This window comes from Hyaena hyaena, unplaced genomic scaffold, assembly GCF_003009895.1.
Source record: "Hyaena hyaena isolate Hyena2069 unplaced genomic scaffold, ASM300989v1 scaffold_1783, whole genome shotgun sequence".
Classification (NCBI taxonomy): domain Eukaryota; kingdom Metazoa; phylum Chordata; class Mammalia; order Carnivora; family Hyaenidae; genus Hyaena; species Hyaena hyaena.
In genome coordinates, this window is record NW_024082417.1 from 124,191 (window position 1) to 135,358 (window position 11,168).

At 33.5% G+C, this 11,168-nt stretch overlaps 1 long non-coding RNA gene across 1 annotated transcript; it reads left to right on the forward strand.

Annotated features, from left to right (window-relative positions):
• Window positions 1-517: 517 nt before the first annotated feature.
• On the forward strand, window positions 518-9,985 carry LOC120226649. Its single transcript, XR_005527072.1, has 3 exons — window positions 518-674; window positions 3,042-3,096; window positions 9,818-9,985. It is a non-coding gene; the product is annotated as an uncharacterized LOC120226649 (long non-coding RNA).
• The last annotated feature ends 1,183 nt before the right edge of the window (window positions 9,986-11,168 follow it).

Genomic DNA, 11,168 nt, shown 5'->3' on the forward strand with positions numbered 1-11,168 from the left:
CTATAGAAGGAATCCCCAGTTCCTCTAAAAACCTTAGTTTGACAGCACTAGTTTCACAGGGACCTAAGATTGCTGAGAAAAGTAGTAATAATATCAGAGATGAATGTGACTAGAAGCAAGTACTGAAGCAGTCCCATTAAATTTAATTGCTTATCCTAATAACTCATCTTATAAAACTGTCTCTTGTAAAATAAGATTTATAGCTTTACAAGTCTACCTCTGTCTAAATATTGTTCACTTACAGGGAATTAATAATTTTGAATAATTAAATTCAAAACGACTATTTTATTTAGCAAGGTGTATTTCATTGATTGGAAATAAATTAAATTGAATTAATGATAGAAAGCTTTTCCTTTAATGCTCTTCTGCTAGGGGCTCTGGGGTTTAGTCAAATCATGTGTTAAATTAGAATATATGATCAAGATCATCCATTTTCTTCTAAACACTACTAAGGTTTTGTTTTTCAGACTAAAATATATGTAAAATTTTATTTCCAATTGTGTTTCTACAGAGAAAACTGAATTTGTGGAAGAAAAATTCATTCTACTATTCTAGATACCTACTGCAGAAACTCTACCTCCATATTTCATTTCTGATTCTTAGATGAAGTCTAATTTGGCAAATCATTGGGCAAATCACTAAATGAGCTGGAAAGACACTTTTCCATCTAAAAGGTATCATTCATGCATACATTTATTCATTCACTCAGTAGAAACTTATGAATGACTATTCTTTTTTTTTCTAATGATTTATTTATTTCTAGGAGAGAGAGAGAGAGACAGCGTGAGCAGGGGAGGGTCAGAGAGAGAGGGAGTCACAGTCAGCATAGAGCCCGACGCGGGGCTCGAACCCACGAACTGCGAGATCATGACCTAAGCGAAAGTCGGACGCTTAACCGACTAAGCCACCCAGGCGCCCCTTGAATGACTATTCTATACTAGAGGCCTTTTTATGTGCTTGGGATTCAGAAAAACAAATAAATTTCCTCTTTTCATGGTACTTAATCTCTAGTGGAAGAGACAGACATTAAGCAGTACATATATCTATAAAATAAATTATATTTTTAATAAATACAAATGTTTGAGTCTTGTTAGGATTATTAAATATGTCTTAGTAAGAAGGCAACATTTGAACAAAGATTTGAAAAAGATGAGGTTGTAAGCTAAGTGGATATCTAGGAAAATAATATACTAGGCAAAGAAGTAATTAAGCAAAATCTCTAATGTTGTTATTTGTATTTTCAGGAAATGTCAATAAAACAGAGAGAAGTTGAAACAATGTGTGGGTGCCCAGGTGGCTCAGTCAGTTAACCATCAAACTCTTCATTTTGGCTATGTTCTGATTTCACATGTTCAAGAATTCCAGCCCCATGTTGGGCTCTGCACTGTCAGTGCAGAGCCTGCTTGGGATTCTCCCTCCTTCTCTCTCTGTTCCTCTTCCCTCTCTCAAAATAAATGAACCTTTTTTAAAAAGTTGAAATATTGTGAACAAAATGGTACATTAATTAAGATGTCACAGGGTTAATGGAAGGGGATTGTTATGGTGAACTTTATATGTTAACTTGACTGGATCAGAAGGTTCCCAGATTTTTGGCTAAACATGATTTCTGGGTGTGTCTGTGAGGACATTTCCAGATGAAATTAGCTTTTGCATTAGTGGACTTCTAAGAAAACAGATTTATTTGCCATCCCCAGTTACATGGGCATCATCCAATCCACTGGGAACTTAAATAGGCCAAAAGATAGAAAGAAGAAGAATTCTGCCCCTCCTGCTTGATTGTTTGAGGTGGGGCATCAGTCTTCTCCTGCCCTCAGTGCTCTTGGTTCTTAGGCCTTCACCCTGGACTGGAATCTATATCATCACCTAGCCTGGTTCTCAGACTTTCAGACTCTAACCAAATTACACCACGTGCTTTCTTGGGTCTCCAGGAGACAGCACATCATGGGACTTCTCAGACTCCAGAACTGCATGAGCCAATTCCTTATAATAAACATCTTTCTATATATATATCTTACCTATTCTATTTTTCTAGAGAATCCTGACTAAATAAGACACATATCATTCCTGGTTCTTGAATGATTATTAGGACTTTGCTTTTCTTCTAAGTAAATGGAAGAACTGGGATTTTGAGCAAGGAATGATATATCACTTAAATTTATTAATAAACACCTTAAGGTGTTTTTGTTTGTTTGTTTGTTTGTTTTTAAAGAATAGACTATAAGAAAAAAAGGGGGAAAAAAACCTAGGAAGAACCAGTAGGAAAGTATTTCAGTAAATTGCAGTAATCCAAGAGAAAAATAATTATGTATAAGAGCTATATGTTAGGAGTGGAGTAGATAAGTATGATTTTGGATATATCTCAAAGGAGGAGCAACTGGCATTTTCTGATAAGTTGCACAGTAAGTGTAAGAGAAAGAGATGAGTCACTATGATACCAAATATCTTGGTTTGAATAACTGGAGCAATGGAATTAACCCTTTACACAGATGGGGAAGGAAGATGGAACTAAAAGATTAGGAACATAGCAGCCCATCCAGTTGTATGTAAATGTGCTCCTTTATATATATATATATATATATATATATATATATATATATATATGCATGTGTACTCTTAAGGAGGAAAAAATAATTAATACCTGAAAATTCCTTCTTTACTGCTGTTTTAGAAATGTCTTCACATCTGGCTATAATATGTGTCCAAGGCTTAGGAGAAAAAAATGCTAGAAATTAATTTGATTGAACTTCCCACAATTTCAGACCGGAGAAAAGTAATTCAAAACTTTATATCACCTTCCTACTTTTCTATATAGATCATCTTATAATTCTTATAAGGTACTAGCAATGAACATAGCTTTTCAATCAGGGGTTCTAACTTTTTAAGTGAGCAATACCTGCCAAGGGGAACATTCAGAAGATTATCATTTTTACATAGGTGGCTGGAAGCAATGTCTAATCACTAAATATTATTTGCTATTACATTTGCTTGGATAGTACTCTCCAAATTTCACAATATTGCATTTATATTTAACGATGTTACAGGTATTTCACACACTAATAAACTACAGAGACTATGGGGGGAATCTATAAGAACTTGGTAAGTAACATAATTAAATTCTATTCATACTATATAACTACAATAAATGTAAGGAGTTAGAAGAGTTTTTAATATGATATTTGTATAAATGTCCAAATAAAACTTTCTCAAGCTTATAATGAACATATTTGCTTAGATTAACATAATTTTATATCACTTATTAAGCTTGAATTAGATTCACACAATATTTTTTTTCTAGAATTTTTGATAATAGTCTCTTGAATACCTTGAGAATCTCCAGTGATGAGAATTTTTTTTTGTTTTATAATGGGTTATAAAAGGTTTAAAACCATTTTTACAGCCAATCTAATGTATGTGATATAATTTATATTCAAAGGCTCTTACAGTTCATTTTTTTCTTTCACTGGAAACTTTAATATTGGTATTTCTTACAATAATAATGAGGTCTATAATATGAAACATTTGAAAACAATGGTGAAGCTCTAATTTTAGAATACAAATATATTGGCTAGAATCTCATGCTGCAGTTTGGATGCCACTAAAAGTACAACAATTGCAAATGAAGAGAAATAGCCCATATAAGTTAGTATCTAAACTGATGTTTGCAATTCACCTGTCAGGTGTCTAACCTAGCTCCACGGATTCCAAATTCTGTATCTTGGGTAGTGTATTAGTTTCTTGGGCACTCGGAATAAGAGTCCCATTGTCTACTATGGGCAGTGCCACTCCAGCTGGTTGCTAAGATAGATGTTCAAGTGGCTACATTTTGCATTTAAAAGCCAAATAGGAAGCATCAGTTGCTATTCATCAGTTTTGTTGTCTGGTTGCCTGTGGGGATTGCAGGATATGCTGTTTGTCATTCAGGAAACCTCCTAAGTAGCAACACAGAATGCAAGTAGAGGCTGGAAGCAAACTATCTAGGAGCTTCAGCAAACCCTAGGCTCTGTTCAGATGCCACAAAGCCAAAAAATATAAATAAATAAATAGATAAATAAATAAATAAATAAATAAAGAATAAAGAAAAATCTCACTGTACCTATAAATGATTTTTTAATCAGAAGTGTGGCACAGCACAGAACGAGATCTGAGTTAGAGATTAAAGGCGTATGCCATTCTGAAATACTCTCTTCTGTTCCAATTACATATGCAATGTTATTGTGGTAAAAAAAAAAAAATCAAATACATTACAGGCCAGATTAGGTTGACACTTTAAAATCTGGTATAGGCTATAACAAATATTGAAATAGAGACTGAGAAAAAAAACACATACATGTTGAAAAAAATAATAAATGCAGATTTGTATTTGAAAAAATGAAAGAACACTGTTAATAGAAAAAAAGAGTAGTCATGACATTTTATTGATTATAATATTAAATCACTTTAAATGTGTACATTTTGATAAAATTTGATGTATATACTGCTATGAAACAGTCATTACCAATTAACCAAGATTAATAAAAGGAATATTGGGAAGGATATAGAGCAACTGATACTCTTAACCACTGAACTGAGGATTTCAAAATGGCATAATCACTTTGAAAACAAATTTGGTGATTCTTACAATATTAAACATACCACATGACCCAGCCATTTTACTCCTAAGTTTTTACCCAAGATAAATTAAAGCATATGTCCATTAAGCAAAAATAAATAAACAACAACAAAAAAAACCCCTCACAATTACTTGTGTGTATGCTTATAGAAGATTTATTTGTAATAACTCAACATAAAAGTGGAAACAAACCCTATCAATCAACAGGTAAATGGATAAATAATGGTATATTAATAAAATGGAAAGCCAATTTGTAATAAAAAGGAGTATACTAATGATACATATATAGCCAGATGGACACACCACAAAATAAGTATGATGAGTAAAAGAAGCCAGGTAAAAGTTTATACTAAATGATTAGATTTTCATAAAATTCCAGAAAACACAAACTAGATCCAGTGATTGGAATCAGAACAGTGGTTGTCTGGAATAGGAGAACAAGGTAGGAGATGAGGAGTGAGGATATTTGAAAGGAACACAAAGAAATTTTGAGGTGATTTTTATGTTAATTAGTTTGATTATGGGGATACTTTTTCTGGGTGTACATGTATGACACAACTCATTAAGAAATGAACTTTAAATATGTGAGTTTCTTTATGTCAATATGCTTTAATAAAGATACGGAAACATGGTTTGGAAGTAAAAAAAAAAAGTCGGTAATGCCAAAGGAGATAAATGGTAATGTGACCCCATGCAAAAACAAATACAAAAACCTGGGGTGGAGGGAAGTTTAGACATTGGACAGTGCCTGGAGTACAACAGAACCTGGATAATATTTTAATTGTTAAAAACAATTGCAACAACATGGAGTATTTATTGAGAATTTGTAGTTTACTGGCTTGGTACACCATTTAATCTCCAAAGAAAACAAAAATAGTAGTAGGAAAAGCCACAGTTTACTACTAAAGGTATCGCAGGTCAGAAGGAGGGTTCGGAAAGCTTTATGAAAGGTTGTGCAGAAATCCTGTCTGTGAAAGAATCCCAGAAACAGCAAAAACCAAATTAGAATACAATCTTCCCAAAATATTTGATTGAAAGCTAAATTATGCATGGATGAGGGGCATCCCTGTGTCCTTGGTTAAAAGAAAAAAAGAGAGAGAGAGAGAGAGAGAGACAAAGACAGAGAATGAGACCAAAGAGAGTTCTATTCTTGAAAGTTAGAGCCAGTCTGTCAGATTGTTACATGCCTTAACTGACTGTATCCTCAAAGGTTCACAGCTCAGGTGGCAGAAATGTGACACTGAATGGCTTTGGAGTATGGAATGCAGATTCCGAAGGAAGGTGAGCATCAAAAATGAGAGGGCAATCTCAAAAGCAAATAAATCACAGATAGGGTAAGTCTCATCTCTAGATCTTCAGCAGAGCAGCAATTATTTCAAGCATAAGGGAATTATCCAAGGGCTAAAGACCAAAAATAAAATAAATAAATAAATAAAGGAAGCAGTAGGAAAGCATAATATTAAAGAAGGGATAGAAGCTGCATACCTATGGGGGAGATACAGCTTGTAGTTTGAAGCCATGCAAGTTATTCAGGTACTAGAAATACAATATAATAATTCATAGAAGAACATGACAAGATATAGAGTTGCTACAACTCATTGTCTATAAGATCCTATTTTTATCTACCAAATATTGCTAGACATGCAATGACACAGAAAAGTGAGACCCAAACTCCAGAAAAGACTTGTCAGTAGAAATGGACTCACAGTGGGTTAGGTATTGGATGAAACAGATGATGACTTTAAAGGAGCTAAGTTTATATAGTAAATGAAAATATTTTGAACAGCTTAAAGGATAATATACTAGCAGTGAAAGGAAAAGTAGATAATCTCAACAGAAATTTAAACACTACTTTTTAAAAGGAAATCCTAGAGCTGAAAAATTTACTGAAATAAAAATGCTGTTGAGGATTCAGCAACAGATTAGAAATAGCAAAATAGTCAGTGAACTTGAAGGTATATCATTAGAAATTACAAAATCTGAAGACTGGAAAGGAAAAGGGTAATAGCACATATAATAAATTGAGTAATGTTTCTTTCCCTTCTATTTTCTAGAAAGTTTGGGTAGAATCTGTATTATTTCTGTTCTAAATGTTTGGTAGATTTCATCAGTGAAAGCATCTGGGTGTAATGGTTTGTGTGTATGCATGTTTGTGGGTGTGCACCTACGTGCACATGTATTTATACGAAAATTTTTAAATTAAATTTTTAAATATATCAACATGTATAAAGTTGTTCAAGAACCCTTCAGTAGTTTGTGTCTTTCAAGGAATTTATTCATTTATTCTAAGATAGCAAATTTATTGGCATGAAGTCATATGATCTTTTATAGTTCTCTTGATATCTACAGAATCCATATTGATATTCTGTCTTTCATTCCTAACAAAGGTAGTAACTTCTCCTTCTGTCTTCTCTTACCACTGTAGCTAAAATTTTATCAAATTTTCTCTATCTTATAAGCGTAGCTAAAGTTTTATTAGTTTTATTCTTATGTTCAAAGCACTAATAGTTGATGTAATTAATTGGCCTTCATTATTATTTTGTTTTGAGTCTCATTGCAATTCTTTATTGTTTTCTTATTCTGGTTGCTTTGGGTTTAATTTGCTTTTTTGTGTTTTTTGTATTAGGGATATTACAGCTTTGATTTGAGACCATTCTTCTTTCCTGTTATAAGTCTTTAAAACTGAAAAATATATATCTAAACACTGATATATCTAATTCCACAAATTGTGATATCTTTTGTTTTTATTAATATTCAGTTAAAGTATTTAAAACCAAAACCTATATTTCAATACATAATACATTTTAAAGGTATCACAGGTAACTCTCTGGGATAACTAAGTATTTTATATTTTGATTAGATTACATTGTCAAATTTCATTCAACAATATACATTAAATCTATGCATTTAATTGTACATAAATGTTACACTGATTATAAAAATATAAATATATGAAATTGGTAGGGAAGACTCAAGGAAATGAATTTTATCCTGAAAGATAGAGTGAAGAAAAGTAGTGTTTGAGGGCGCCTGGGTGGCTCCGTCGGTTAAGCATTCAACTTCAGCTCAGGTCATGATCTCACAGTTCATGGGTTTGAGCCCTGAGTCGGGCTCTGTGCTGACAGCTCAGAGCCTGGAGGCTGCTTCAGATTCTGTGTCTCCCTCTCTCTCTGACCCTCCCTCACACTCTTTCTCTAAAAAATAAACATTAAAAAAAAGAAAAGTAGTGTTTGTGCCAGAACCCTAAGACCAACATTTAAATGATGTCAAAAGCAATAAAAGCCAATAAATGAGATATCATAGAATTATTATGCACAAAGATGTAAGAATGAGGGGCATGTCATGGAATTCAGAGAGTGGAAGTGCAAGAATAAAGTGTGTCACATTTTGCAATTTGGTGGTGATGTGCAATAAGAAAAGTTGATACTTTCTGATTACATATAGTTATGTGGAAGTCGTGGCTGCTCTTAATGGAAATTATTCCAGAGAAAAAACAGAGATGAATACAAGATTGGAAATGAGCCAGTAGAGAGTGCAATATATGAAACAATCTTTAGAAAAAAGGCTAGAAGCAAGAGATAAGAGAGTGGACAATGTTGAAAGGTGATGCAGGATTAAGGAAAGTTCACAGGGGGTAGTTAGGAATGATGATACTTAAATATGTTTATGGGTCAAAGACAGAAGGGGAATGAGAGAAACAGTGTAAGAGCATAGAAAATAGACAAGGAAAATGACTGAGGAGCACAGACTGGGAAATAGTTTGTTGAAATGTTATCCAGGTTGTAGGTGAATGACTTTGTGTGTGTGTGTGTGTGTGTGTGTGTGTGTGTGTGAATGACCTTTTCAACAAGATATCCCATCCCCTAAAAGTGAAGAAAATTTAGATGAAAAGAGAGACTAGTATTCTTTTTTTTTTAAAGTTTATTCCTTTATTTTGAGAGAGCAAGAGAGAGCAAGAGCATGAGTGGGGAAGGGACAGAGAGAGTAGGAGACAAAGAACCTGAAGCAAGCTCCAGGCTGTGAGCAGAACCTGATGTGGGGCTTGAACCCATGAACCATGAGATCATGACCTCAATCAAAACCAAGAGTCAGATGCTTAACTGACTGAGCCACCCAGGCACTTGAGACTAGTATTCTCAATGAAGCAGGAAGAAGGATTAGAAAAGCTGTGGGGGCTTAATTAGTAGTATAGAGATTAACAGAAGAAAGAACTATCTGTGGCAAAAAAATATGATTTATGTGTAGTACTGAGCACCAGAAATAAAGTATCTTTCCATGATATAATGGTAAGATTCTTTCCCATGATGTACTCTAGTTTTCTCAAAGAAGGTGCTAATTAAATTAATAGTAATCACTTGCAACCTGCCTATTGTTTGGCATATGCTGTTTGAAGCTCATATGGATTAGTAAAGTGAACTCACAAAAATCCTGTAAGGAAGGTACCATTATTTATACTAATGCTAGACATGAGAAAACTAAACTGTGGCACAAAAAAGCAAAGTTATTTGCATCCAGTCTCATCTCTGATAAGTGACAAGGTTGGGCTTTGAACCCAGGCATTTTGTCTGCAGAGTCTCTATACAATCACTGAAATATACTGCTACTCTCTGAACCAAAGCAAATTCTTTCCTTAAAAATTTTGTTTATTAAACTGAAATGTGGTATACTTTAAAGATTCAACACAAGATATGGAAGTTCAGACTGTTTCTAATATATGATGAAAGCTTTTATTGGTTATTTGACTTGTATCTATTCTGTTTTATATGTATTCATATATTCTATTTAGCCATAAAGTTTATTTGTTCAGTAATGGCTATGAGGAAACTGAGGTTTATTTAGAATTCTTTTGTCTTAATAGGAGTGTGATCTAGGAATGACCTTAGTATACTATCATTGTATTCTCCTATGGACTTGGTATGATGATTCTTATTAAAAATAATAAAAAAGATACAAATACTTTTCAAAGAAATACTGCCATTTAATTGTTTAATGGATAGATGTTACCTAAAATTCAAAAACATTATATGCCTTTTAAGTATTAATTTTAATCAACTTAAGTCTAATTTTGGTAACTAATGAGTGAGTTTTCTTTCGGGCTGATCTCTATATTTATAAATATATTTAAAAAAAGGCATATATTGTTTTTTCATGTGTATGTTTTATATCTATTTCTTACTTTTATTTAATGATTTTCTTTATGTTTCCTAGCACCAAAAATAACAACCCTGGAGGATGGAATTTGTGAAACTCTGCAGGACTTGTTGAACAAATCTGCCTTATAATAGATTGCTTCCCACAGAGATTGAACTTGAGAAACACAAAATGATAAAAATGTATTTTAAAGTTGTCACTAAAGTGAACATCTAAATAAGAAAAGCTCGTCTCTACCCATCAAGCCAATTTTTTACAAGAAATAAAGTATTTGAACAAATAGCATGATAAATTGCCAAAGTAACAAGTTGCTATTTTATTTAAAGAACAGTAATAGACCATCAGACTCAGCTTCCTTGCTCAACATAAGAGAGGTGCAGAGGCTGTGTTGGTTGTAACTATTTTTACCTTCTAGTTTCCTTCTCCATGTCCAAATGTGCATCATTATATCTTGTACTGCATAATGTACTGATCATCACAACGAAGTCTGCCACCTACTTCTTTACTGTAGCCTTCCCTTTCATAATCAGTCAATCTATAACGTTTTTCATTCTGGTGTGCATTTTCCACTCCCCCCCCCCAAATCAAGAGATATGAGTTGATTTAACTTGCAGAATCTCAAAATCACTTTCTTCCTCTGTATATCTTGGAGGGTAGGGATTCCAAGTTATCCAGAAAAAAAACAGAACTAAGAAAATTGTCTGGACTTATTGATACACATCCAAGCTCAGGAAGATCTGTCTTTCCTGTGAAGCAGAGTGAATCCTTCTCATATCCATTTTAGCCCTTTGTCTTTAAGGGAGCCCACACAGAGGGGTAGAAGAAAGTATTTTGTTCTCACTGTAAGCAAATGAGTAAAGAGTCCTCAAAAGATTTACTTAAACTGCTTGTTCTGAACCTCATGAGTGTGAATGTCATAGGAATTGGAACAGAAATTTTTCTTACTTTCCAAAAATAATCTAGGAATAAGAAGATGGATTTAGCTGGCAGGAAAGCAAACAAACAGAAAAGAGTTGCACTTTTAACTATGGTGGGCAGTGTTAATTGTTTCTAGTGAAGCATATGTGGGCCCCCAGAGCTAGCCTGGAATTCTGTTAATAAAAGTCTCTCCTCAAGTGAGTTATTAGGAGGTAGATATGGACTCCAACAAATAGATGAAAAAGTAGAAGACAGAGGCTAAGTGGAATTGAAATCAAGTAGCTTGAGAAGGCATCAACTGTTGTAGGAAAATACAGATGTAGGAGTCAGATATGAAATTTTTAAATGACATAAAATATTACCCCATAATGAGAAAAAACCCAAAACTGAAGACATCCATATCAAAGATAATCAAGTTCAGATTTTAAGTGAGTTAAATTTAAACTACATAAGATCTTTCTTATCTTTTATCTCTCCTTGGGTCTGGCAG